Below are 25,744 nucleotides of genomic sequence, written 5' to 3' on the forward strand. Positions count from 1 at the left end.
CTGGGGTGGGGAGAGTCCGCTTCGGGAGGTGAGCAGGAAGCGTACAGGCACCAAGGGCACAGTTGTGCAGATTGAAGTCATTGCCATCTCCATGGCTAAGAGTTTCCAGGGACTCAGAACCCTTCCCTTTTCCTGGTTCAGCAGGGAGACACCCTCACAAATGGAGATTTCCCTTATGGTGCAAATGCCTCTTACAAAAGAGTAACTTTGTTAAGTTTTCAGAGCTTCCTGTCTGCTCCTTTTTAAAAATAACCAGTTTAAAATTATCAGTATGCTGAAGAACCATGTTTTGGGCTGGCTTATTTTGCTTCCCTTCACTGCCCTGTCCCCAGTGCTAACACACAGCATGTGCTTAAAAACTATCTTTTGGGTGAAAGAAAAAAAGGCCTTTATTTCCAATCAGGAAGACCTGGGCCTCATAAAGTAAACTTCATATGCTACACCCAAAGCCTGTCCTGTGAAGTGGCCTGTTCTCCGCCATGTGGAGTATTTAAATGGGAGCTTGGTGACAACATATTGGGAACATGGTTGAGGAGTTCTCAATGGGAAAGTAGAGGTATGTCAGTGGAGATGGACTTTTATGTCCTTAAAAGATACCTAGGAAGAGTGAATATAACAAGAGAATACCCATAATGGTATGAAATGTGCGCGGACAAGGTGGTTCTTTGATGGGAGGGCAAGGAGGGCAAGACAAGGGGGGACGTCTAAGGTTAGTACAGCTTAAATGCTAACATCCCGTGTTTACTGAACACTTACTCTGTGCCTGTGCTGGTCTCCCGCAGGCCCTGTCTCCCTCCACCCCCAGTGACACAGGCGCTTGCCAGGTGTTCCATGTAAAGGGCAGTGCTGGGGGTTAAGTCCTATCCCTCTCCTGGGGAGAGGAGTATGCTCAACACAGAAGCGAAAGCAGCAGCAGGAAGTGTGAAAGCCCAAGAGACTGCAGTCCCCCATTCGGCTTTTCCTCTCCACTTCTCCCTAGGGAGGCCACTTCCCTGCTGCTCCCAGGTCTTCTGCCACATGGGCCCACAACAGGCCTCCTTTTCCCACACATCCTCCTCTCCATCACTTGCCCCCCATTTCAACCCCCTGTCTTTGCTAAAATATTGATGGCAACTCCTGTTTAAATATCTCCAAAAAGGAAGTTCTCAAGCCTGAGCCTGAAACTGGTTCTTGACCCAATTCTTTCACTGTCAGGCCCTGGCCAGCTAGACTGGCCTTGGCTCCTGGTTCCTCCACGAATCTTGACTTTCACGAGCCAGGCCTCTCTTTCACAGTTTCATACTGATGCTTTAACTGCCCATTTTTCAGTCTGTTTCCTTCATTGACCAAGCGTCACTGTCACCGAGTACTCTCAGTGCAGAAGGGTCCACAGCAGGAGCCCAGTGATGGGGAACGAAAGAATAAAGGTTAAGAATAGCATGGAGTAATAGGCAAGTAGTTATGCTTTGCATGTAAACTCAGCAAGAGCAAATGAATCCAAAACAGGTTAGAAATGGGATAGTTTTCACAGGTGCCTCAGATTGAGGGAGTCTGGGCTTGCACTGGCAGGTCTGCACACATCCCCTGACCATGCAAACACGTTGCCATAGGCATGAATGCACGCGTCTGTGCACATCGTGTCTGTGCAAACACGAATCCATGCACACCTGGACCTGTGTAAGCAGCCAGGTGGTGCACACACACACAAGTAGGTGCATACTTGGGCTCAGACACATCCTTGAGACCATGAACACAGGTTACGTGGAAACCTACGGGTTCGTGGATGCAGGATGGTACAAACATGAGTCTGGGGATACTAGGACGTGTGCACGAGGTTGTGCATACACGCAAAGTTGCACACCCTAGGGCCGTGTACACACGAGACCATGCATTTCCCTGGGGCCAGCTCGCAGGACCATCCGGAGGAGGTACAGGTGCCCATTTCCCCTCATACTCCGACACAGCTGAAGTCTCTGGGAGCCATCTTCACCTCGCGGGCAGCGGAAGGATATGCAGCTACACAGACCTTGTGCTCTAGCCTTTGTTGTCTCAGCTTCCGGGCGTCCATCATGCGGAGGCCGCGCACTGGAGCACGAAATGGCGGTCGAGAGGCGGGGACGCCCGGATCGGGGACCATTTCCGACTCCGGCAGGGCGCGCCCTCCACCCCTTGCGCAGGCGCACGGCGCGGCGCGCGTTCCCGCGTTCTCCCGACGCGCGCCAGGACACAAAGGGCTGGAGGGAAAGCCCGGAGCGCGGACGGCACCTACGGAGCGGGTAGCGGTCCGGAGCGGCCTGGAGCGGACTGTCGGGGCTGGAGCCGGGCTCGCCGGAACCGCGCGCTCGGGCGCGGGGTGGGGCGACGAGCGGCGCTCCTTGCCCGCCCCTCGCCCTCGCCCTTCCTCAACTGCCGTAACGGCCTCGCGGGCCCTGTGGGGCGGGGCAGGCGCGCAGGGTGCAGGCGCCGCGCTTGTCGCCGCCGCGGGGAGGGCCGCGCGCCTCCATTTTCCGTCGCGCGCTCTAATGGCGGAACTGGAGCCTTTTCCCCAGTGCGGAGGGGAGGGCACGCCCCCGGGGAAGTCCGACGCCTTCCCTAGTTCTTTTCTCGGTCCGCGCACGGCAGCGCGGGAGCAGGCCCTGCAGCTCGGTAGGAAGCTTTGGGATTGTGGTTCCCAGAGTCATTCATAAAAAGCAGATCCCTGAAATTATTGTAATGGTTTTTAACTTTCTACTTAAAACTGGAAATGTAGGCGTCGGGGAATGGTGAGGATACTGATGCAAAAAGTAAGTTTTTTTCTGTTAACGAGACGTTCGTTAAAAGCAATAATCAAACCATTAAAAGTAATTCACGTTTTTGGTAGAAGATTTTACAAGAAGTAATAGCTGCTGTTCACTCAGTACTTACATGCCAGGCCCGGTTTTAAGTGTTTAAATTTCCTACTAGGTACAGATGGAGAAAAAAGAGAGGTTATGTACGTAAAAGTAGTTAAAAGTCCAGGAAAGTAGGAAAAGTAAGCCCACCTTCCAAGACAACCACCAATAAACTGGTAGGGTTTCCGCCAGTGTTTTTCTGTGCGTTATGAAGTTTGGTTTACATTGTACTGCAACCTCTGGCATTTTGGATTCACGGGAAGCGCTGTTTGGCAAATGGAAAATGCTCCGAGTCGGGCGCGCTGCGAACGGCTGGTTCCCCGCGCCCTCTGGGCAGCTTGGTCCTGTGCAAATAGGAGACCGCGTGAGGTGATGGGCAGCTGGGCCCCAGAGAGGTGGCCTCTCGGTGATGCTGGAGAATTCCCAAGACTCGTGATCATTTCTGGGGTGGGAGGAAAAGCGTATTCGGTCTTCCTTCTGTAGCACATTCTCGGTCGAATTGCCTTTACTTTCCCAAGCTCATTTGAGCCTGTGAGGAACGGTATTTTCTCAGGTCATCATAGGGTCAGCTCAAGGTAGGGCGGGCAGGGCAGGGATTATTACTCAGTTACGGACGAAGCCACCAAGATTTAGGGTTATTCTAAATCTTGCCCAGGTTTATCTAGTAGGACAGCAGAGATGTTTTGTTGACGGTGAGGGGTATGCCCCTCAGTGTCTAAGTCCCTGGCCTCCATGGATCTATGATTATGTCCATGCTTGTCTTTTTACAGCTAAGCTTTAACGAGATGGGGGAGCCCAACACTCAGCTGATAGATGGTAGGTGCTTCTCTTGCTTGGTAAAAGGTTGTCTATTCTTCAAAGGTGCGGGGTGTACAGAGGGTGTACCCCCACTCCTATTCATCCTTTTAAGGACTCGCTGTTTATCAAAATCCTTTTTATCCTAATTTTAGTTTACTCATGTAAAGCAGCCTGTACTTAATTTTATTGTGTGAATTTACATTCTCATTGCCAAGTAGCATACATCACTTTTATTCATTATTGCTTCATTAATACGAGGAAACCCCAGTGCCCTTTTAATTTTAGAAGTGGAAAAAATAGGAAATGGTAACAAATGTGATTTCAGGTCTTACATACAGAGACATCCTGTCTTCTTCTCTCCCTCTATTGAATCACAAATTCCTAATAAGCATTTTGAAATGTTGCTAGAAAACCCAGTGACTCTGAACAGCTTTCTAGATAGTTGACTTTTCTTAAATTTTGTAAAAGGCAATAGTTTAACACTTACCAGCCTGTGGATTTGGCAAGTTGCTTCTCTCCTGACACTGCCTTCTTATCTGTAAAATGTGGATAAGAATATGTCCTGGCACAGTTTGGGGGGATAATGGGAGGTGATATTTGGAAAGTGCCTGGACCATGGTAGGTACTCAGCATTTAAGTGGCAGCACTTGTGTTTGGTCACTATTCTATGTTAAGAGGGTAGCGGGATCAACGAGCTGGTTGCCTTTGAGGAGACCTTTAAGATCCTTGCAGATCGTAGCTATGCCCAGTTCCACCCCAATTGGCATCCAAGACTGCTCAAAACTTTTTTTTTATATGGATATCATTGATATATACTCTTATGAAGATTTCACAAGAAAAACAATGTGGTTATTACATTCACCCTTATTACCGAGTCCCTCATACCCCATTGCAGTCACTGTCCATCAGTGTAGCAAGATACCACAGAGTCCCTATTTGTCTTCTCTGAGCTACACGGTTTTCCCTGTGACCCCCCCCCACACACCATGTGCACCAATCATGATACCCCACTACAGCTCAAAACTTTTAATCAAAGAAGGAGGAGGTTTTTAATTCACTTCAGATACAAGTCAGGTGCTTGCTGAATGCATCAGGCAAATGCATTTTCTGGAGTAAATAATAAAAGGGCTTATGTGAAACAGACCCATGTAAGGTCCCCCTCCTATCTCTGAAAGGGCCTGAAGGATGGGGCTTGACGTCATTTGGGACTCTGGAAAGCACCCTTGCCCTCTCAAAGCAGCAAGGCCCCCTGAAGCCACGGTGCTCTCTCTGTGACTGGGCCCTGCGTTTTCTGTTCCGTGGGTTTCTCAGTGCCTCCTCTGGGTACTGGGTGCAAGGGATAAAATAGTGAACAAAGCAACCCATCCCTGCCTTCATGGAGGCTAAAGTTTATCAAGGAAGCCAGATGCTGAGCAGATTGGCAGGGTGGTGAGTGTAGGCTGATGAGGTGCTCTCACGTAGGCATACCAGGGGATTCCTGGAGGCAGTGATGCTCCAGCTGAGCCCAGCATGCTCTTAGGCTCTGAACAGGGAAAGGGTACACGGAAGCTGAGGAAATGAAGCCCAGGAAGGCTGCGCATCGGGACTAGAGGGTGAGAGTGACAGGAGTCGGGGTACAGAAAGGAGCCAGACCGTGGAGATTATTGTAGGAGTATAGAAGACAAAAAGTCTTTTTCCTCTACCCATCTTAGGTTATTTGACTGGAAGCTTGTAAATTAGACTGACAAAGAGGACCAAAATAAAAATATACATAAGTTTATTAAAATGTGTATTCCACATACATATGGGAGCACCCAATGATGAATAACTCAGAGGGGTGGCTAGAATTTAGGCTCATTGTAGCATCTAAATAAAAAAACAATACATTTTTTAGGGAAGAGAACAAGACAAAGGAAAAGGACTTTGAATTTCTAAGGTGGCAGATTGTGGGAAGGTAAGTATATGGGGGAACAGATGGTGGGTAAGGGCTAGTTTTAGCAAGCTTTGGTTTGTGGGTTCCTCTGGTGCCACCTCCAGGCTGATAAGGGTCTAGAGTTGTCTCCAGTGATTAACTTCTGTCCTTTGGATAGAAGAGGGAAGGGGACGCGCAAATTTACATCTTGCTTTTAGGCAGATAGGAGGAGGGCAGAGAGCTTTTCTTATATCTGCTGCTTCTCAGTTGCCTTCAGCTCAAAATAATCCTTATGCCAAAGTAGCATATTTGGGGGTAGCACATTCTGCTGTCCTTTACCAGCTTTGGTCTATTAAATCATTAAATATTATTCTTGTAGACCAGATTATTGAGAATCCTCAAAAGACTTATTTTTTAGATATAACTCACATACCCTAAAATCTAACCCTTTAAAAGTATATAACTCAATAGTTTTTAGTATATTCACAAAGTTAAGCAACCATCACCACAAATTCCAAAACATTTCATCAAAAAGAAACCCTAGCCTCTATAGCAGTCACTCCTCACCTGCCCCTCCCCCGAGCTCCAATACTACTGTGCTTTCTGTCTCTGGATTTGCCTATTCCGGAAATTTCATATTAAGGAAATCCATAATATATGCTCATTGTGTCTGGCTTCTTTCACTTAGCATAATGTTTTTAAGTTTATTAAGTTGTAGCATTAGGTGTACTCCATCGCTTTATATGGCTGAGTTATGTTCCACTGTGTTGACATGCCTCAGAGGACTTGAGAGGAAGGCATTCATTCTGTGAGGGGAGCAAGGGCCTTAGGGCCCAGACTCAGTGTGAGAAGCACTGTGCCTCCTCTGGCAACGGACTGCCTGGGCTCTCACCTTGCTTGTGTAACCTGGGCAGATCACTTTCTTTGTGCTTCATTTTCCTCTCATAAAGGAGATAGTAGTAACTCTTGTCGTGTTGAATTAAATGAGCTAATATATTGAAAGGGCCTTGAAAAGTGCCTGGTGTTTAAAGTCCAGTTGTTTCTATGGAGACAAAAAGACTGACAGACGCAAAACTAACCACTGACTACTTAACACACTGCCTTTTATTCTAGAAGCTTCCAAATGGCTACATGGCTACTTTATAAAACTGGAAATTAAAACAGGTCTGACTATAAGAGGGAATGAATTGAAGATAGCAGTCTCTGTAACTTTCCTAGGTGAAAGGGAACAGAATACAATACCCAAAATGTGCTACTTTGGCATATGGATTATTTGAGCTGAAGGCAATCAAGACTCAGCACACTCAAGAAAAAGTTTTATCTCTCCCTTAACTGCCTAAAAGAATTCAGATAGGAGGCTCAAAAGGACTATTACCAGATACAGCTGTTTATCTGGAAATCTTACCTGCATGGCAGGGCAGACCTCTGATTACCATAAATCTGCTCTTCTCCACTTCCTGTGAATCACCCTCCTCGGCCTTGAATCCCCAGCCTCTATCCCATCCCTTAGCTCAGGATGGCACATAAGCCTCAACTGCTTGAGTGCCTTAAAGTCACATGTTTTGATGGGGCTCCCAAATGTATGAAATTAAATTTGTTTTTCTCCTGTTAATCTGGCTTATATCAATTTAACTATTAGATCAGCTCAAGAACTCAGAAGGGAGGAGGAAATTTTTCTGCCCTGACAGTTGGGTAACCTGTGAGGGTACCTCCACTGGCCAAATGTTGCTCACTCAGGGCTGCTGCTGCTGAGAGGTCCTGGGGCCTCTGACAAGGGGCGGCAGAAGGTAAGAATTCTTACCATGTCAGTCTCCTGGATCCCCACCTGCTGGACCCAGTGGAAATGAGTGATGAGAGTCCTTTTCTCTTTTTCTGAATTTAGATTAGCAAGAGAAAACATTTATGTAATAAGCTGGTTTCTTGGGTATAGCAATTCTGGTAAAGATTTGTTATGAGTACTCCTGTCTATAAAATAATCCCTTTCCTCCCATGGATGGTCATTGTTTTCTTTGATCCCTGTGTTTTGTGTCGTTTGTCATGAGGAGATTCATAGCCCAGATGAGATTTTCCTTTAGTCTTTATTGAAAATATCCTGTCTGGTCTCTGCCAGCTGGAAGATTCATGTACCAGCATGCATATGGCAGACAGCCGAATAGGCTGTGGATCCAAAAAGCATCATTCTCTTTGTCCAACTTGGCCAGGTCTCCAGGGTGTTTGTCATAAGGGGTCCGGATCCATAAGGGGCCTTTACCATCTCAACCTTTGTCGGCTAGTTAGTGCTGGAAAAGTCCCATGCAAGCAGTGCCTGCCTAGTGCCACTGGTAGTGCGTGTGTGACTGCAGGTGTCTCATGTTCTCATGGGAGACCGGAGACACCATTTTCCCTACACCATCCTTATCCCCTGTAAGACCTTACTTATGAAGCTCTTTGATTTCTTAGGATAACTGTGGGAATGAAATTTACGGATCTTGTGAGGACTGCATCTTTTGTACCTTCTTTTAGAATGCCTCTTGCATCCATGATTAAGCCTTAAAAAGGTTTGTTATGAGTTGTAATTGAGATTAATGTAAGACCCTACTTCTCAATGACCAGATGATAGATCCTTTGAATTGACTATATTTGAAAGAATTTCAGAGACCTCTCATCCTAAACAATTGTCTCATGGTACCTATGGAAGGACCAAATTAAAAAGAGGCTACAAAGGAATTTAATGGCTAGCCTTAAGGATTCCCTTGATAAGATGAAAGAACAGAAAGTAGACTGAGAACAAAAATTAAAGTCAACATTCAATGTAAATTCCTCTTCTCAAAACCCAGGCCCAGTCTGCGTGTTTTAGCTTCCCTTTCCCTACAAGATTTACAGAGAGCACTCTGGCTTGATACCAGGCCCAGAGTATACAGGTTACTTGTGTAAATGCTGAAAGCCAGGAAGTGAATTTAGCAGAAGCGCCTGGGAAAGGCACTAGAACTCCCTTAGCTGTTTCTGACAATTCCTAATTTCCGGGGCTCTGTAATCAGGCTCTGGCATCTTTGGGTCTTCTTAAGCAGTGTCCTTTGTGATATATCCTGGACCACAGCTGCAAAGAATTCATGTCCCCTGGACAAAAGCAGGTCTTTTAAATTATAGAACCCTCTTTCCTCTGCTTTCAGAAGGTCCTACCAAATTTGTAGGGGAGTTAGAAAGATTACTGGCGATTCACAGCCCCAGTCACAGGGACCTTGATTAGCTGCTAAGGAGTGTTCTTCCCACCCATAATTACACTGTGGTTAATAGACAAGCCAAAAGGCTCCCTAAGGAGACCCTCATAGAGTAAACAGATGACCAGCATTTCTCTTGGGCCCTCCTACAAATGATCATTTGAAGGCCAATATTTAGGGACTGAAAGAAGCAATAAAAAAGTCATTTTCCCCCTAAGGTGAATTGGTCAAGTTTGAATTGTACACTCAGAAAGAAGGTCTTTGTTAAAACAATTTATACAGACATTACAAAGGCATATTACATTAAAACTGAAACTCCAGCACACAGAATAAAACCAGATGTCCTTTTCTCACAAATCTTTGCAAAACCAGAAATGCAGCTCTAGAAACAATTCAAAATCCAGCTATTTTCCAGCTCTTTGAAATGCAAACTTTAGGGAGAAGTTTCTTGTCAGAAGGAGAAAAAAATGAACCATTTGGAAATTGGGCAAATGAAGTATTAGTTAAAAAACTTTGCAACCATCTGAGCAGGTGAACTTAACTATTCCAACTGCCAAAACAAAATTTGGACCCAACTTTTCTTTATATTATAAAGTAATGAACTTTTTACTATTGTACATGATTCATGGTTAAATTTTAGATATAAATCTGTAAGATCTCTGATTGCATCTGTATGTTGTAGTATACATATATATATATTGTAGGTGTGTGATATGTTTCAATCTCCATTTGGTATTGCCAAAATTAATAAAAGAGCTCTATTTAATTGGCTTAAAGTAAGAACTTACATGAATTAAGCATCCCTAAATCTCTCAGAAATAGAAGATAAATTAATGCAAATGCTTTTCAAGTTCATGTGATCTGGGAAAATTATTCAGTAACCAAAGCTAGTCTTAAGTTTGTTGGTTTCATTAAAACAGACATGTCTTCAGAATTATCAGCATTAAATACGATACAGGCATACAAATTTTGTTCTACCTGGGTTTACCGGTAAAAAAAAAAAAAATTCATGTTATCTCTGTTACAAAATTTGCCAGCTAAAAAAAAAATAGCTTGGGATGATGGTTAACTCTGTCTAGTGTCTCATGAAGTTTTTGTGGGTGGCCTAGTAATTGTTGGAAACAAATTATTTAAATAGATGTAAGTGGGATAAGAATTTTTAGGTGAACTTTCAGCAATGATTATGTTTTACGGTATGTGTACTTAAAAATAGCTTCTAAAATCTTTTGGTAACCTCCACCATTGGAGTTTTACCAAGTTAAATGATGGAAATTTATCAACTATGTAGGTCATTTCCAAAGAAGATAAAATACTGAAACATTAATTACTGAGCATAGGTTTATCTACTTTTGGCTTCTTATTACAGAGATGCTAAAAGAGATTTGGATGTGCTATGCTACATTGGAAAATTATACTATGAAAAAAAGCATATGGTTTTAGAAATTAGGAATATTTTCACTAATTTGCCATTTTAAAGAATCCTGTTGTAATAGTTTACAATTGCTTACTTCTTAGTTGTCACTAGAAATTAATGTTTCAAAGAGTTAGTTATAATAAATGAAATTAAAAACAATAGAAATAATAAGGGAAACAACTGTGTTATTGGTTAAGAAGAGGCATGAGATATAGAGATGCATTTTTGTTAAGGGAAAATAAAATACATTTTTCTTAAAAGTAAAACTGGTTATTTCAGAATGGAAAACAGTAGGATAAAAGACAAAATGATATAGAAAGTTGGGAAGAGAGAAAGAGGAAGAATTTTACCTCTGTAATCAAGCTGGCTAAAACTGAATTGTTATTGTAAGGGTTTCAAAAAGCTTTAATATCAATAGTGTAATTACATAAATCAAAATCGATTCTCTTTCCATCTGCTAAAAGGACAAAGTTTTCCTGGACTATAGGTCTTTTCTTTACCTTTTAAGTAATCTGCTTAGAAATCAAAGATTTTGTGTCTTACCAAAATAATTTCCTGTGCTTCATGTTGTCTCAATCAGGTGTTTGATTACGTAAGGAAATTATTTTCTCAGTATTAAAAGAGCTAAGTTTTGCTTTACAACTATGTGACCTTTTGTATTTCCTTTTTAAATATTTTGTCATTTTGGTTAAATAGGTAATTCAGTATTGTTTCATAATAATTTGTGGTCCTAGTTATTCAAGTGTCCAAACCCTTTGGTATTTTTGACAACCTTCCCCAAATCAAATTCTAAATGAAATCTTTTTCACCTGGAGGTGACTTGGGATTTTCCACAGGGTTCCTGGAACATCTAAAAAAAAATACGTTCTCTCTCCTTATAAAAAGAGAGATTAAACTAATTAGGCTTATTTGATATGTTAAATAACATGGGATGCATTGCCAAATAAAATTAATACCCAAACTTCCTTACCTTATATTTATACAAGTATATTTTAATATAAGTAGTCCAGATGTTGTATTAAATTTCTAGAATTCTGATATGTCCTAGTATAATATTATCCACCATAATTGTAATTAATAATTCAGCACACTCAAGAAAAAGTTTTCTCTCTCCCTTAACTGCCTAAAAGAACTCAGATAGGGGGCTTGGCTCAGAAGAACTATTACCAGTCATAACTTTTTATCTGAAACTCTTACCTGCATGGCACGGCAAACCTCTGATTACTTCTCACATCCCTTAGCTCAGGATGGCATATAAGCCTCAACTGCTTGAGTGCTTAAAGTCACATATTTTGATGGGGTTCCCATATGTATGAAATTAAATTTGTTTTTCTCCTTTAATCAGTCTTATGTTAATTTAACCATTAGACCACCCAAAGAACCTAGATAGGAGAAGGAAACATTTTCTGCCCTGACATAGACACTTAAGATTTAGTAGCTCTGAAGACTGTCAAATTTGTTGTTAATGACAGTGAACCAAGGAATTTTTCTACATATATACTTTTAAGGTCATCTACCTTGAGAACAAACTGCTTTGAATTTTAAAAAATTTATATAATTTCAACATACAAAAGTAGAAAAGTATGATACCCCATGTACATTCAACAACATTTATTCCCATTTTTCAATTCTTGACAGACAGCACAGCCAATAGGTAGGAGCCATCTTGCAAGGACCTGGGAAAACTGGTTTTATGGGCAGGTTGAGAAATGTGTGCTAGTCTAGGCAGCTGAGGCACTTAATGGAAGGCAGGGGTGGGGAAGGAGGGCTGTGCTCCCTGCTTCCCCATCCCACCCCCCAATGACCACTCTGTGAGGTCAGGCACAAAATGAGAAGGCTCACTCTGGGGAGGTGTCTCTAGAAGCATGATGGACTTGTCTCCAAACACTGCCAGTCTTGGCTGCAGTGACACCAGTGTCCATCAGGAGTAAGGGATGTGGTGGTTCAGCTCATGCTTACGGGACCAAGAACTGTCTGGCGCCACATTATAATGGGCATTAACAGGTTGTATAAATCCAAAGGGGCCAGATCAGGAGAGTAGGGAGACTCCAGGGCGAGCAGTGCAGGCCCTCCCTACTCAAGTGGCGCTGTGGGCCTGGGAGCTGGTTAGGTACGCGGAGCCTCAGGCTCTGCCCCAGACCTGACCCAACCAGAGTCTTGAAGAGCACATTTCACTTGGGAGAAGCACTGCTCTAAAGCATTCAATGTGAACTGTTGGAGGGCAGATTTGGGGTGCTGGAATTCCAGCAATTCTGGGTTGGCAACTAGCTAGTCCAGCCCTTACTGGAGGATGAAAAAATTCCTTCCAACAAGACCCCGGAGAAGGCGTCCCCAGATATCCCAGCATCACCTCTGCTCACAGGCAACTCACTAGCTGGCAACAGTTCTTTCCATCTTTGATTAGTCACTGTTGGAAGAGCGGGCTATGGGGTCATGTTACATCTGGTAAGGCAAGGGGAAGCTTCGTAAAGAAGACCCTGCTGCAAGTACACCCTTTCTGTTGTCCCTATTGGAAATTCCATGCCCTCAGGCTAAAGTTTGAGGAAAACTGTTAATTATAAACCCATTTTCATCCCCATGTTCAATGAACTGACTAGCATTTGAGGAAGAGAAAGTGCTTGAAGACTTTTTCTTATTTTAATACTTTTTTAGAAGTCCAGTGATAGTACATGCTTGTCAGATTTTTTTTGGAAAAATGCTGGCACCTATAAAAATAAAATGTGAAAGCCTGCCTCCCTTCTCCCTAATCTTGTCACCCGCTGAGGTACAGGGCCACTTTTGGGAGTTCTGTGCATCCCTGCAAAGCTATTTCTTCACATCTTCACATGCACACAGGATTTCTGAAATCTTTCCACCTTGATCTAACTCTTCTGTTTCTCAGCCTTTTCCCCTTTTTCTTAAGAGATAATACCTTGAGTAATGACCCCTCTATTGGCTAAAATCATTAGCTGATTTTCAAAATGTGGGCGAGCCCTCTAGGTTAATTGGCTTTAAGGGAGGGATGTAGAGAAGGCAGCATTTGAAAGAGCTAGACCTGTCCTAAAATCTGTGTGTCACCCATTAATCTTCACAGCCACCCAATGAGATACTGTTACTATACAGAGGAGGAAACTGAGGTGCAGGGGTTCAGACCCTTGCTTGAGGGCACCCAGCTAGGGATCAGCTAAGCTGGGGTTGGAATCCAAGCAGCATGGTTCCGTGTCTGTGCTCAGGACACCCGGCTATATTCATGGAGGTTGCTCAATTGAAGCCGTACCCAACCGTTGTGTCCTCGCCGGAGTGGGTTTTCCACCTCTGGGCTCCAGGTCCTGGGCGGGGCACCTTCCACACCAGCTCTGGCTGCCTCGCCCACCCTTCCTGCCGTGCGGAAGTTCTGCTCCCCTGCTGTAGAATGGGCTAAAAGGACCTACCTCCTTGGGTTCTTGGCAGGATTAAATGCTGGAATGTGCATAGTGCCCTTAAATATTAGCCACTGATGTTACAATGCTTCAAGGGTGGGGAGAGTGCAGGGGGAGGAGGCACGAGTGGATGTAGACGTCCAGGAGGTGAGGGTATGTATGTGAGATTCCAGCCCAGAGTTGGGTAAGGTAGAATGAGTCATGGGGTAGAATGCTTTGGCCCAGATTTTTCTTGGACCCCGGAATTCTCACGGTCCCTAGACCCCTTTATGGAAAGCTGAGTGATGATGAGGAACGTCAGTGGGCTCTTGTTCTGGTTCATTCCAGCAGGCAGCAGCATCCGGTTAGTGACGGCAGCGCCCCTGGGCAGGAGACTGCGGCACGCCAGCGCCCCTAACCGCGGTGCCCCGCCTCCCTGAACGCGGCCTGTGGACCAAGGCCAGCGCTGAAGGGCCCTGGCGGCAAGACCTCAGAGCGCATGCCCGGGTGGCCCCACCTGCCCCCCAGCAGCCTCCTGCCGGCAGCAGCCACATCCAGTCATCTGGGCCACAGCTGCCACTCCCCCAGGGCTCTGCATGCAGTCGTTGCTCAATAAATGCGGCTGGTTTTATTAATATTCTCTGTAGCCCTTCATACAGATGCAAACATCTGGGGCAGAGACTTAACTTGAATGGTGACACCTGCACGCCTTCAGCTCTGTAGGCCCCAGATCTCAGGACTCGATTCCCAGTCAAACCCGCACTAGCCATTTGAGACTTTAGATGAATCATAGGTAGGGGGACCATGATATTTGTTCATACTAGTGCACCTCACAGCACAATATATTTTTTTCTAAGTTCTTCTGGAAATAATTCCAAGCTTACAAAAAGGTTTCAAGAATACAAATAGAGCACTCATATCTTTTACTCAGATTCACCTATTTTAACATTTTCCGTTTACTTTCAATGTTTTTCTCTCAAGATGCATAAACATACATATGTATATGCACACTTTTATTTCTGAAACATTTGAACGTTGGTTGCATACACCATTGCAGTTTCTGTTTATTTCCGAAGAGTAAGGAAACTGTCTTATGTGACCACAATTTTTTTTTTACAAACTTCAGTAAATATAAGTTTGATGTAATAGTTGTATTGGCTCTACTGTTTACATTCTAATTGTATCAGCTGACCCAAAGACATCCTTTATAACATTTTTCCCCTCCATTGCAGGATTCAATGTAGGTTCAGAGATTGCTTTTAGTTGTCCAGACTAGGACTTTGGGGAGTGAAAGAGGGCACTGCTAATAATTATTCTGCAAAGGGACAAATAAAGCCACTGTGACAAAATATTGATAATCTGGAGGGGGGTAAATGGGAATCCATTTTACCTACTTTTATGTATGTTTAACATTTTTGAAACAGCGAAAAAGCAAACCAAATAAACTGAAAAAGAATACACCAATCCCATAGACATAAAATGGTGCCCTCTGCGTAAACACATCTGACCTCCTGTTTTTGGGTTCAGGCTCAGAGCACCTTTACTGAGGTGAAGGGAACCACCTTCTGAAGAGAGTATTTCTTGCTTCCAGGTACTTGGGCCTGGTCTCCTCTGAAGTGAAATGAACTAGGGTGGTCTTGAGGGGAGCCCTAACCAGCCTCCCCGCCACACCCTGGTTTTCTTTTGTCACGGGAGGGCCTGGAGGTGTAGGGTGGAGCACTCCTTTCTGTAAACTCCAGAGAAGGGTGGGGGGGCCTCACCGACCCCAGAGGGGCCTGTGGCGCAGAGAAGGCAAAGCGGTCCAGGTGTTGCCCAGGGCATCTGCTGCCCTCAGAGGTACCCTGCGAGCCCTCCATCCCCACTCTTGTGTGCTGTGTCTGGGCTGGCACCCTTCCTCCACTGCATCTGCTGGGGCTGGCCTACACGGCACCCCGGCGGCTTTGGTTAGATGCTTTTGTTTCTTCCATTCCTCTGGTGTTTAAGCGGAGATACGGCCATGCCCCAGACTCTTGCCAGAGGATTCTGTGTGTTGCTCCCAGTCATCATCTGCTCCCTTGCCAGGGTCCCTGGACTATGGCTGTGATATGACCCTGGGGGCACGTTAGCCCCAGGGCACAGAACTGGGTCTTAAAGCCACAGGCAGGAGAATCCAGAGTTTCGTATCAGGCCAAATTATTTTAAAAAACAAATTGCTCTTCGAATTGATACACCAGCACATGGGCCAACAGCCAAAAGTTGAAAAGAGAATGTGGTGAGAAGTTTCCTTCTCAGTTCTTTGGCCTCAGTCTTGACCAGCTTCTCTCTTTCCAGAGCAGTTCACCACACTAACAGCTAAAAGGAAAGTGTGTTGGACTTTTATTACTTAAATATTAAGATGTTAGTCACCTGATGTGCACCTGGCTTTTTTATTTAACAATATTGTCTTGGAAATTGCTCCTTATCTACATATCAATAGCTTCCTCCCTAGTTCTTCCTTTATTTATATCTCTGGTCCTTCCCAAGCATTGTGTTGAAAAAGAATGTTCTTTCATAGAAAGGATCCCCCAGAGTTAGCCAGAAATTTCAGGATAGTTCAAGGATTCGTTTATTCACCTCCTAAATTCCAAGGATACTGGATTAAATAGCTCTGTATTCCTTTGCAGGTGGATTTACATTTCAAAAGGGGTCTCATAGGACCATAGTACCTTAATCCAAAGAATGACTGCAGGGTTGAATTTTGGGCAGGGGTGTCAGAGATAGGTGATCTTTGGGTAGAAGGTTTTGTCTGTGGTGTCCACAAATCTAGGTGTTAGGGTACCAGGATCTGTCCAAAGATGAACTTTGCCTTCCCAAACTGACCTTTGGTTCTTTATATAGATGCTACCCTTCTAATACTGAACCCTCCTGCAACTGAACAGCAGTCCCCCGGCTTTTCTCACCGGATGTGCCAGCAGATAACCAGCAATTGGCCAGGGACCCCTCAGGAAGATGCTAAGAAGTCAGAAGTATTCTGACTCCTCCCCACAGTTTCCTGGGTGGGGGTGGTCTGAGTAGGTGGGCTTCCCTCTCCCCCCACTGAGAGCATTTCCAAGTTGCTCAGTGTGTAAGGAAGGGTCTGCTCTGAAATAAGCTCTGAGCTGAAGAGTATGTGCTTTCTCCTAACAATCTGTGTGTCCAGCCAGGGGCTTCTTCTCATGGGCATCAGACCCTTTAATTGCTTTGGGTCGCTGAGGTACATACACCAAGAGGTCCTAGGCCCACCTAACAACCTTCTCACTGTAGCGTAGTTTCCTGCCAGACTCACCCACTGGCAAAGAGAGACTGACCAGACCTGCCATGTGAGCCTCATGTCAGCCAGACAGGCTTCTCTGCAAAATGGGAAGATAGCATTCTGGTTTTTCCATCAGTGCTTGGTGAGTTTGATTAGTGTGAGTCAGTTTGACCTCTGGCCCTCTGGGCTGCACTACAGATGCATTGGTGAATTCCCAAGTGTAAGTGCCCACTTGCCCAAAGCCAGATGACCCTCTGCTTGGGGCAGTGGACCTTCCTGGTGGGCCTTTTTTTAGCTGGAAGCATGATGATGAAGCTGAGGGAGCAGTTTTCCTGTATCTGTTAGCTTTGTGTGAAAGTAACCGAGTTGCAGCGATTATAATGTCCTCGGATTCACAGTGACCACTTGGAAGAAAAGTTAGCACAAATCCATCCTGCTTATCAGCAACTGGTCAAGGGCCAGTCAGTCCCCTTCTATCTGAAGAATAGCACCACCAGCGTTTCTCTCTCCAGATTAAAATTGGCATTGTGTAGAAGGAAAACTGTTTTCCTACCCTCGTAGGTTCAGTCCTTGGGAGCCAGAAAATTAAACTGGCAACATACTGATGAGCAAGGGAAACACCAGATTTTTTATTCACATACGTGCATGGGAGCTCACAGAGAAATGTAACTCAAGGAGGTAGTTAGAATTAGGGGCTTATATACCATCTTAATAGAGAAAAGGGAGGAGAAGGGCACTTCTGGGAAAAACAAATGACTTTTAGGAAAGATAAATGGGCCTTTAGGAGAATAGGTGAGAGACACTTATCTAGGGCAGGGACATGCTAAAACCGCCATGGTTAATTTTTCCTGCCTATGATGAAAAATGCCAAGATATAAATAATATAATAAGAACAGGAGGAACTCCATCTTAAGGCTAAGATTCCATTTTATAAACCAGGTAGTTAGGAGGTAAGATGCCTAACATATTTCATGGTAATTAACCAACAGTTGACCCTATCTTAAGTAGGGCAAGCTGTCCTAAATGGTATGTTTCCACTGCTTGAGGGTAACTGCTATCTTGGAGAAGAGCATGATCAAGAAATTCCTTGTGTTAGGTTTATCTCACAGAGTATCTAGAGGACAGAGGGCAGATGATGGATAGTGACATGATGTCTCTCACTGGAGGCAGATGTCATGAGACCACGTGTCAAGCCTATGTGCCTCTCTTGGCCTTTGCCCCATTCTTAAAGTCCTTAAAAGACAGAATCTTAAGTGCACCCACTCTCTGAGGCTGCCTGCACTCCCTTTCTTCGAGTGTGTACTTTTTGCCTTAATTTACTGCATTTTGTCTCTACACTCTTCCAGGGGTGTCTTTGTTACTTTGCTATTTCATTCAGTTTTCTAGACTTCAGCACAAGTCTCTCTCTCTGTCCTATTTCAGACAAGCAGGGAAGGGCAACTGAGACCTCTGATTTGGGCCTGCATGTTCCTCTTGCCTGGTGACTCAGACAGGCCTGCAGCTGTACCGCCATGCTCTTTAGTAGCCTGCCCCAAAGCTCTTTTCTTTGCCTTTGGGAAGTTGTCAACATAATCTCACTCTATCCAGTGTTCTGTGGCTCCCCCAAGTTCTGGGGTGGAAGGGCCTTAGTTCCCACGCCATCAGATCCAAGCGGACACTGGATGCCAGGTAATCCTGGCTGTAGGAGTTGGCAAGGGATTTGCCCTATGCCAAGCAGGAGTTTAATGAGCTTCCCATTTCTCTGTTCTTCCTTACTTTCTGTTGCCTGTGTGGTTGCTGCCATCCATTACTATTCTTGCTTTAATGAATTCCTTCCTTAGCTACACTCATCTGACCTATTTGAGAACTCTTTCTCGATCAGAGTCAAGAACCCTCCCCGGTCCAGGTTGAGGTTTCACGTAGTGCACAGGGGAGACCTCCCCAGACAAAACTGCCCAACAACAATATGATAGGAATCAATCTTACCTGGTGGCAAAACTTGGGGTGGAGGGTGCGATTTATGACCACTGGATTGTTTTGGGAGGCTCTGCTTTTACATAAAGGGAATTCAGGAGAAAAAAAAAATCTTCACAGTGGGATATTATGGATCCCTTCTGCCTGAATTCACCCCTTCTCCCACTCCAAAGGCCAGGCTAGTTGGGGTGGGCTGGCAGGGGCTAGGAATTTGGCTCCGCCTTCCTGGGACTGGCACAGAGAGCTCAGCAAGTAAGGGCAGAATAAGAGGGTGGTCTCCCCAGTAGAGAATGCACTGGGCCAGGGGGAAGGGCACATTTTCATGGCCAAGTTGGTATAGTGGTCAAGGGCATGTGCCAAAGCACAGACTGCCAGTGTCAAACTGTATGTCCTTCAGCAAGATTCTCAACAACTCTTAAGATTCATTCTTCTACTTGGGTAAACCTCTGTAGGATTGTCATGAAGATAAGATTAGATAGTATTTTAAAGCACTTACCTCAGTGTCTGGTGAAAGGGTATCTCGCCGCGACCCTCCTTTCCCCAGAACGACTCAGGAGACACGGGCCCACGCAAGATATTTTATTATCTGAAAGAGAAAATGGCTGCCCCCAGAGAGAGGGAGCAGCAGCTCGTGGGTGAGGCAGTGTGTTTTTAGGGAGTAGGGGTAGGGTGTGTTCTGCGTTGGTGATTGGATCTTGAGGGGTGGGTGACCATCTGGTCTTGGTGATTGGATCTTGAGGGGTGGGGGTCTTAGTGTGCCAGAATTTGCCTTCATCTGGTGCATAGCGGGTGTTGAGTTGGCACAGCTGACTTCTCTAGGCCCTGGGAGTACAGCGGTGAGCAGAAAGCGAGGCCGTGCTCACCCAGACCCTCTGTTCTGGAGAGGGACCTGTTAGACAAAGGCATGCCCGGCATGCACACAGCCAGATGACAGTCGCACTAGGAGGACGGGAAGCAGGTGAAGGGCAGAGGGAGAGGCGGGGGCTGATTTGGATGGTCAGGGAAGGGAGGGCCATCTGAGCAGAGACCGGAATGAAGGGGACTATGGTTTTTTTACATTGATGGCCCTCCAGCACATTCCGGTGCATTTTGCACTGTCCTTAATCAGTCTTCTTCTTGTCTGAATTGCCCTAAATAGTGAAGGGGGTTGAGTTCCCATCTCAGGTGCTCAGCTCACGTGAACCACATGCCATGGGTGGAGTTAGGGGGGCGTGTGGACATGGAGACCCCAGGTTCTGAATGAGGGTGGTGGGTTTCTGGCTTTGATCTTTTCCCCGTTCCTCTCTGCATCACAGTTGCACAGCGCCACAGACAATTATCAGGTCTCCGTTTGCCTCCTCCTTGAAGAGAAGAGATTACTACACATTCTACCCCTCATTCCGTCCAGAGGAGCAGTTGTGTTTGGGAAAACTGGCCTGGAGGCTACAGGGTGAGGCCAAGCCCAAAGAACCGGAATACTGGAACAGAAGGTCCGAATTAAAACTGTGTCTGGAGGCGTCAAGAAGCCTGGGGCCTGTGGGCCTTGGGGTCTCTTCCCTCCCTCCTCCCTGCTCCTTCCCAACCTCCCTCCCCCTCCTCCCTGCCCCTCTTCCCCGTCCCCTTCCCTCCCCTCTTCTCCCACCTCCCAACCTCCCTCCCCTCCTCCCCCTCCCCTTCCCCCCTTCTCCCCCTCCCTCCCCTCTTCTCCCACCTCCCTCCTCCCCCTCCCACCTCCCTGCCCCTTCCCAACCTCTCCTCCCTCCTCCCTCCCCCCCCTGCTCCTTCCCAACCTCCCTCCCCCTTCTTCCTCCCTCCTCCCTCCTCCCTCCTCCCTGCTCCCTCCCAGAATGGAGACAGTTTCTCCTGGCTGCCGAGGGCTGGTTTCCTCACGAGGAAATAATGTCTCACAGCAGCTGAGGCGGGATCTGCCCCCTGGAATTTCCCTGCAGCTGAGAAACACCCTGCAGGGCAGGAGCTGCTCAGAGAGGGGACACACCTAGAACCTGCTAGTGCACAACCAGAGGGGGACACGCCCAGAGACGCGTGGAAGTAAACAGAAACAGAAACACGCTGGGGACTCTCTCAGGGACCCCCGGGAGCTGGTCCTGGCTCGCTGCCTCCTCCTCCCTGTTCCCCGTGAGCAAACCGTCCCCTTTTCTGAACCCATTTTTTCACCTCAGTGGAGCTTTTAAACATCAAGATAGAAGAGCACTCTAAGGGAATCAATCACCCTAGGGAGTTCTCTGATTATGTCAAAGATGTTTTCATTGTTCAAAATATTTTTAAATTCTTTTCTGAAAAATTCCTTTCAGAACCAGTTTTAGGCACCCACAAGTCTGCCTTGTTACATTGCCAGACTTTTCATTTTTTTCCCAGAGGTGGTACCTGCCTGTGGTACCGAGAGATTTTGGGTTGGTTCCACATCCTGAATCCAGAAGATTCCTGAGAGGGCCTTTCTGCCGGAACCATCATCTTCCAGTAATTTGCCGAAAGGACCAACACCAAGGGAAAGAGGAGAGGTGCCAGCTATGTGTTCTAGACCTTTTTGAAAACATGGAGCCATTCCTTTGGCCGCATGTGAATTTGTGAGGAAGGTGATAGAATAGACATCAGGGAATGGGCACCGTTCAAAAGGGGATGCCCCACAAAGGTTCCCACGGCGAAGCTGGAAGAGGCTGCGTGTCCCCGGCAGGCTGCCGGCATTGTTGTAAACAAACGAGGGCAAGATTCCTGCAAAGAGGATTAATGTATGTATTGAGCATCTTAAGCACTTTGAAGTGTGTAAGGGAAAATGATCAGAAAAAGGGAGCAAGCCAAAGAGAAAGGTACTTGGATTTAACTGAAGCACCAGCCGGCTCCACCCCACCAGCACACGTGGTGAGAACAAATGGAAAGTGGCTGGAACCCCTTCCCTATGAATTCATGGCTTGACAGGTGTAAAAAAAAAAAAAAAAAGAAAGAAAGAAAACCAAACCTCTGTACTGTTAAAAAAAAGGCTTCCTTCCAGGATGGTGATAGGTGTCCAGCAGATGCCATCATTACTGCAAAACCCAGGGAGGGGCGACTGCCCCTAGAGGGGCCGGTTCTGGTCTCCTAAGCCTCAGTGGCAAGCAGACTCAGACAAGAGAGGGCTGCACAGATGCACATGCGTGTGCAGGAGCACACACACGGCCAAATGGAAACTTGTGTTACAGGCACGACCTCCTAAGCAGAAGTTTGGGAGAACCCCAGCCATGCACTCACTCCTTGCACTCTTGAGCATGTATTCACTGAGACTAGAAGACGGGGGCTGTCACAGGCCTGATCACCTGGGGAGAGTCACGGCCCAGGTGCCCACTGCGTAGGCTGTACCCTTAGACTTCAGCAGGAGAGAGCAGTAAGGAGACACACCCAGACACAATGGGTTGCATGGCAACACAATGCCTAGCTCAGGGACACATCCTCACTGGGATGACACACGTTTCCATAAGCAGAATCTCAGGAAGCAGGCCGCCCCATGCACACCGCTTTGCCACGCGAATATGCCCACTGAATGCCTTCATTCAGAAACAGCTGTGCAGCTAAAGATTTGTCTCATTTATGCCCCAAAATGCTTATCGGAGTTTAGACAGCGCCAAGGCAAGCCCCCACAACTCCCAGTCACACTTCAGTGACACAGGCACACTCTTCCGAGAGGTCAGTTCCCACTCCTTACCTCCTTTTGTTTCCTTTCGGAAAATGTTTGGCTTTTTCATTCTCATCAGCCAGTGACAAATCTATTTCTGTAACTTCTTAGTATTAGCCAAAGATTGTTCTTTTGAAATGTCTACAGTAAGTTATAAAGAATGCCTTTGACCTTTGTTTTCAAATTTAGCTCTGGGTTTCACACTCTGACCTTGATCAGGCAGCACTTCCGGTGTAGTGGTTAGAAAGCCTGACTAGGAGACAGCTGGGTCCTCAGGTGGGCCCAAGGACAGCCCCTCGTTGAGATTCTGCCCCCTTTTCAGACGTTTCAGATACTGTGTTGGTTTTGGATGAGATAATCTGGTCTCCGGGGCCCTGGCAAGCTTCTCTCCCGTCCAAAGACCAGACGGGACCAACCAAGAGACACCTTCAGATTGTACTATGCAGTGGGTCTGGCCAGCCCGCCCCTGCATTACAGCTCACTCCTCCTTGTCCCTTTCCCCCTTTGTCCCCTGTCCCTTCCTTCCCCCCATCACCCCCCCTTCTCTCTTTCCGACCCTCTGACAGGAATTCAGCCTTTACTGAACGGGGACCGTGCCATACTCAGCCTCTCCTTCCAGAGACCATCACTGTCCACCTTCAAGATTCCTTTCAGTTTATACAATAGTCCCCCCATATTTGTAGGGGATTCTTCCAGAGACCCCCACTGGAGGCCTGAAACCATGGGTAATACTGAACCCTATATATGCTGTTTTTTCCTATACATAGATACCTATGATAAAGTTTATAAATTAAGTGATTGACAAGAATGACTAAATAAAATAGAGCAATTATAATAATACACCGTAGTAAGTTACATGAATGTGGTCTTTCGCTCTCTCAAAATACCTTACTGTACCGTACTCACCCCTCTTCTACTGCTGATGGGAGATAATAAAATACCTACGTGATGAGAGTGACAGCACACACTGTGACGTAGCAGTGGGCCACCACTGACCTGAGGATATGTCAGAAGGCGGATCATCTGCTTCCAGACCAAGGCTAAGCGTGGGTACCAGACCTTGGAAGATGAAAGCTGATAAGGGGGTACTCCTCTACTTCAGTACCTGATGTGTTCTTCAATGTCCAAGACAGAAACAGCCAAAAAAGCCTACTAGATATAATATTCTTAATGAAAATTTTCTATATGTCAAAAACCACAAACAAATGTAAAGGCAAACAACAAACTTGGAAAATATTATTTTTTAGACAAATATAGCAACAGAGGCAAATATCCTTAATATCAAAGGGCTTTTTATAAAGTATAGAGCACCAACGAGCGAGAGGGAGGGTGTGAGCAGGTGGATTAATCAAAACAATGAAACACGGTTAATAAGAAAATTTTCCACCTCCTTAACCCTCAAAGCAAGGTAAAATAAAACCATTGGAGATAACATTTTCCCTTATTACCTCTCAGACTAGCATATGAATACCCACTGTTGGGCAGGGGTGTCTCATTTACTTCTAGGAATGCATAATCCAAAAGTACCAATACATTTTGACCTGTCAATTTCACCTCTAAAAGATATCTGGAAGCAATCTTAAAGGTTCCCACAATGTAGAGTTCCAAAAACGCATTTATAATTTTTCCCTCTCTTTCTTGATTGTATACCCAATAATCCTGAGCCTATTTGTTGTATTTATTTAAATTCTCAACACATTACACCAGAACACTATTTTGTATTTTAGTACCTTAATCCAAAATGCAGTTGCTAATGTTCTGAGCCCAGTGACTCTAAGGGTTAACTCCACCCTCCCTGGCCCTGCGACCTATGGAAAGGTTTTTTGCTAGCAGGTGGGTGGGTTGAGTGAGGCTGGCGAGGTGGGCAGGACACTGTGTGGGAGAAGTTAGCAGATAAGCAGCAGGAGGCTCTAGCAAAGTAGTTTGTAGGTTGGGTTACAGGCAACTGGAGCTGTTGTGTCTGGGGTGAGAAGCCCTATATAGGAGGAGATGGGGTAACAGATTGCACCAGAATCCCCGGCTCTGTCCTGCATCACCCACCCTGCTGTGGTGCTGGGCCATCCCAGGCCTTCCTAGGGTGAAGGCCTTTGGTGACTTGGAGGATATCCTGTTACAGAAAAGTTGCCACATCACCTGAACTTCCCCTGAAGTTCACTGAGTTTAAACTTTCTTCCACTGCCCTCCTCAAGTTCCTTGACATGGCCCAGGGCTCTTGGGTGAGCCTCTCCCCAGCAGGACAGCTTCATCCTAGGGGGGCCATGAAGCAGATCGATCCTGGTCACGCATCCCAACAGCTGTTTCCATCACCCGTAACTCAGAACTTTTCCTGCAATACGGGTGCACTGGGATCTGTCCCTGTGGCCAAGCGCAGTCCTCAGCCGTCAATTCCTCTCCAGCACGGGCCTCACTCACCTACAGGCGTCTTGCCACCTTCAAGACCTGTCACCGCTGCCCTTTACTCCCTTGGCTCTCCCCTTGAGGTGCCCCTTTACCTGGCCACATCCCAACCAGCCCACCATCAGTGAGTCCTACACCAACCCGACCCTTCTCTGAACAACTAGCACGTACTGTCTGTGATGTCCATAGGGTCTGACATATTTAAGTATTTTTAATGTCCAAATAGTGTAGAAATAGTTTGTATTCTAAAACTATTCAGGTGATCTTGATGGAGCGAAGTTGCTCGATCTTCCTGTCTTCCACTCCCACACCTGGTAAGTCTGGGGCAGCTGGGGTGTCAGGCCCTTTTCCACGTATTTCCCACCTGGATTCCAGATATGAAAAGGAAAGAACCATCTTTCATCCCACCCAACACCGCTCCTGCCTGCGCCTGTTCTAGGCCCTGCAGCCTTCCCTATGGCCTGTGGCCTCAGCACCATCACCTCCTTACCCAGGGCTTCTGTGTACACACACACACGTGTGCATGCAGGCACACAAATATGCACAGGTGTTTCTTTTCTTGAAAATAACTCTTTCTAGATCCTTCCATGCCTTTGAACTCCCTCTCCCAACAGTCTCCTTCCTTTCAAGCTAACTTCATCGACAAATGGGCTCCCTTCTCTGTACTTTACACCTGCAGCAGCTCAGATCTCAGATCTCTGCCAAATCCCTCCTGAGAGGGCCAGACCCCAGGCAGTCCCTACCGCCTCTTGAGGAGGTGGTGAAAAGGCCAGGGGGGTCTCATACTGTACCTCAACTCCATCTCTGCAGTCACCCTCCAACTTCTGCCTGCTTCTGGCAGCTTTACCTGTCAGGGAGGGAGCACCCAGCTTCAGGGGGTCTACTGGGCTGTGGCTCACCTCAGCACCCCGGCCATGTTCCGACAACCAGGGTTTCCAGAAACCCCCTGGACCACCTGAGATGGGCACACAGCTC

General features: G+C 46.2%; 2 long non-coding RNA genes across 3 annotated transcripts; one reads left to right on the forward strand and one right to left on the reverse strand.

Moving 5' to 3' along the window:
• The first annotated feature begins 1,995 nt into the window (after positions 1-1,995).
• LOC118968221 (uncharacterized) lies at positions 1,996-14,330 on the forward strand. Its single transcript, XR_005055758.2, has 3 exons — positions 1,996-2,762; positions 3,620-3,665; positions 13,875-14,330. It is a non-coding gene; the product is annotated as an uncharacterized lncRNA (long non-coding RNA).
• Positions 14,331-14,432: 102 nt separating this feature from the next.
• LOC118968222 (uncharacterized) lies at positions 14,433-22,568 on the reverse strand. 2 transcript variants are annotated; one of them, XR_012123463.1, is made up of 3 exons: positions 22,403-22,568; positions 19,226-19,331; positions 14,433-15,857 (listed from the first exon to the last, which is right to left on the reverse strand). It is a non-coding gene; the product is annotated as an uncharacterized lncRNA (long non-coding RNA). The 2 variants fall into 2 exon arrangements; XR_005055767.2 differs by lacking the exon at positions 22,403-22,568 and having other exon boundaries at positions 19,226-20,018.
• Positions 22,569-25,744: the final 3,176 nt, after the last annotated feature.

This window comes from Manis javanica, chromosome 12 (assembly GCF_040802235.1).
Source record: "Manis javanica isolate MJ-LG chromosome 12, MJ_LKY, whole genome shotgun sequence".
NCBI classification, from domain to species: domain Eukaryota; kingdom Metazoa; phylum Chordata; class Mammalia; order Pholidota; family Manidae; genus Manis; species Manis javanica.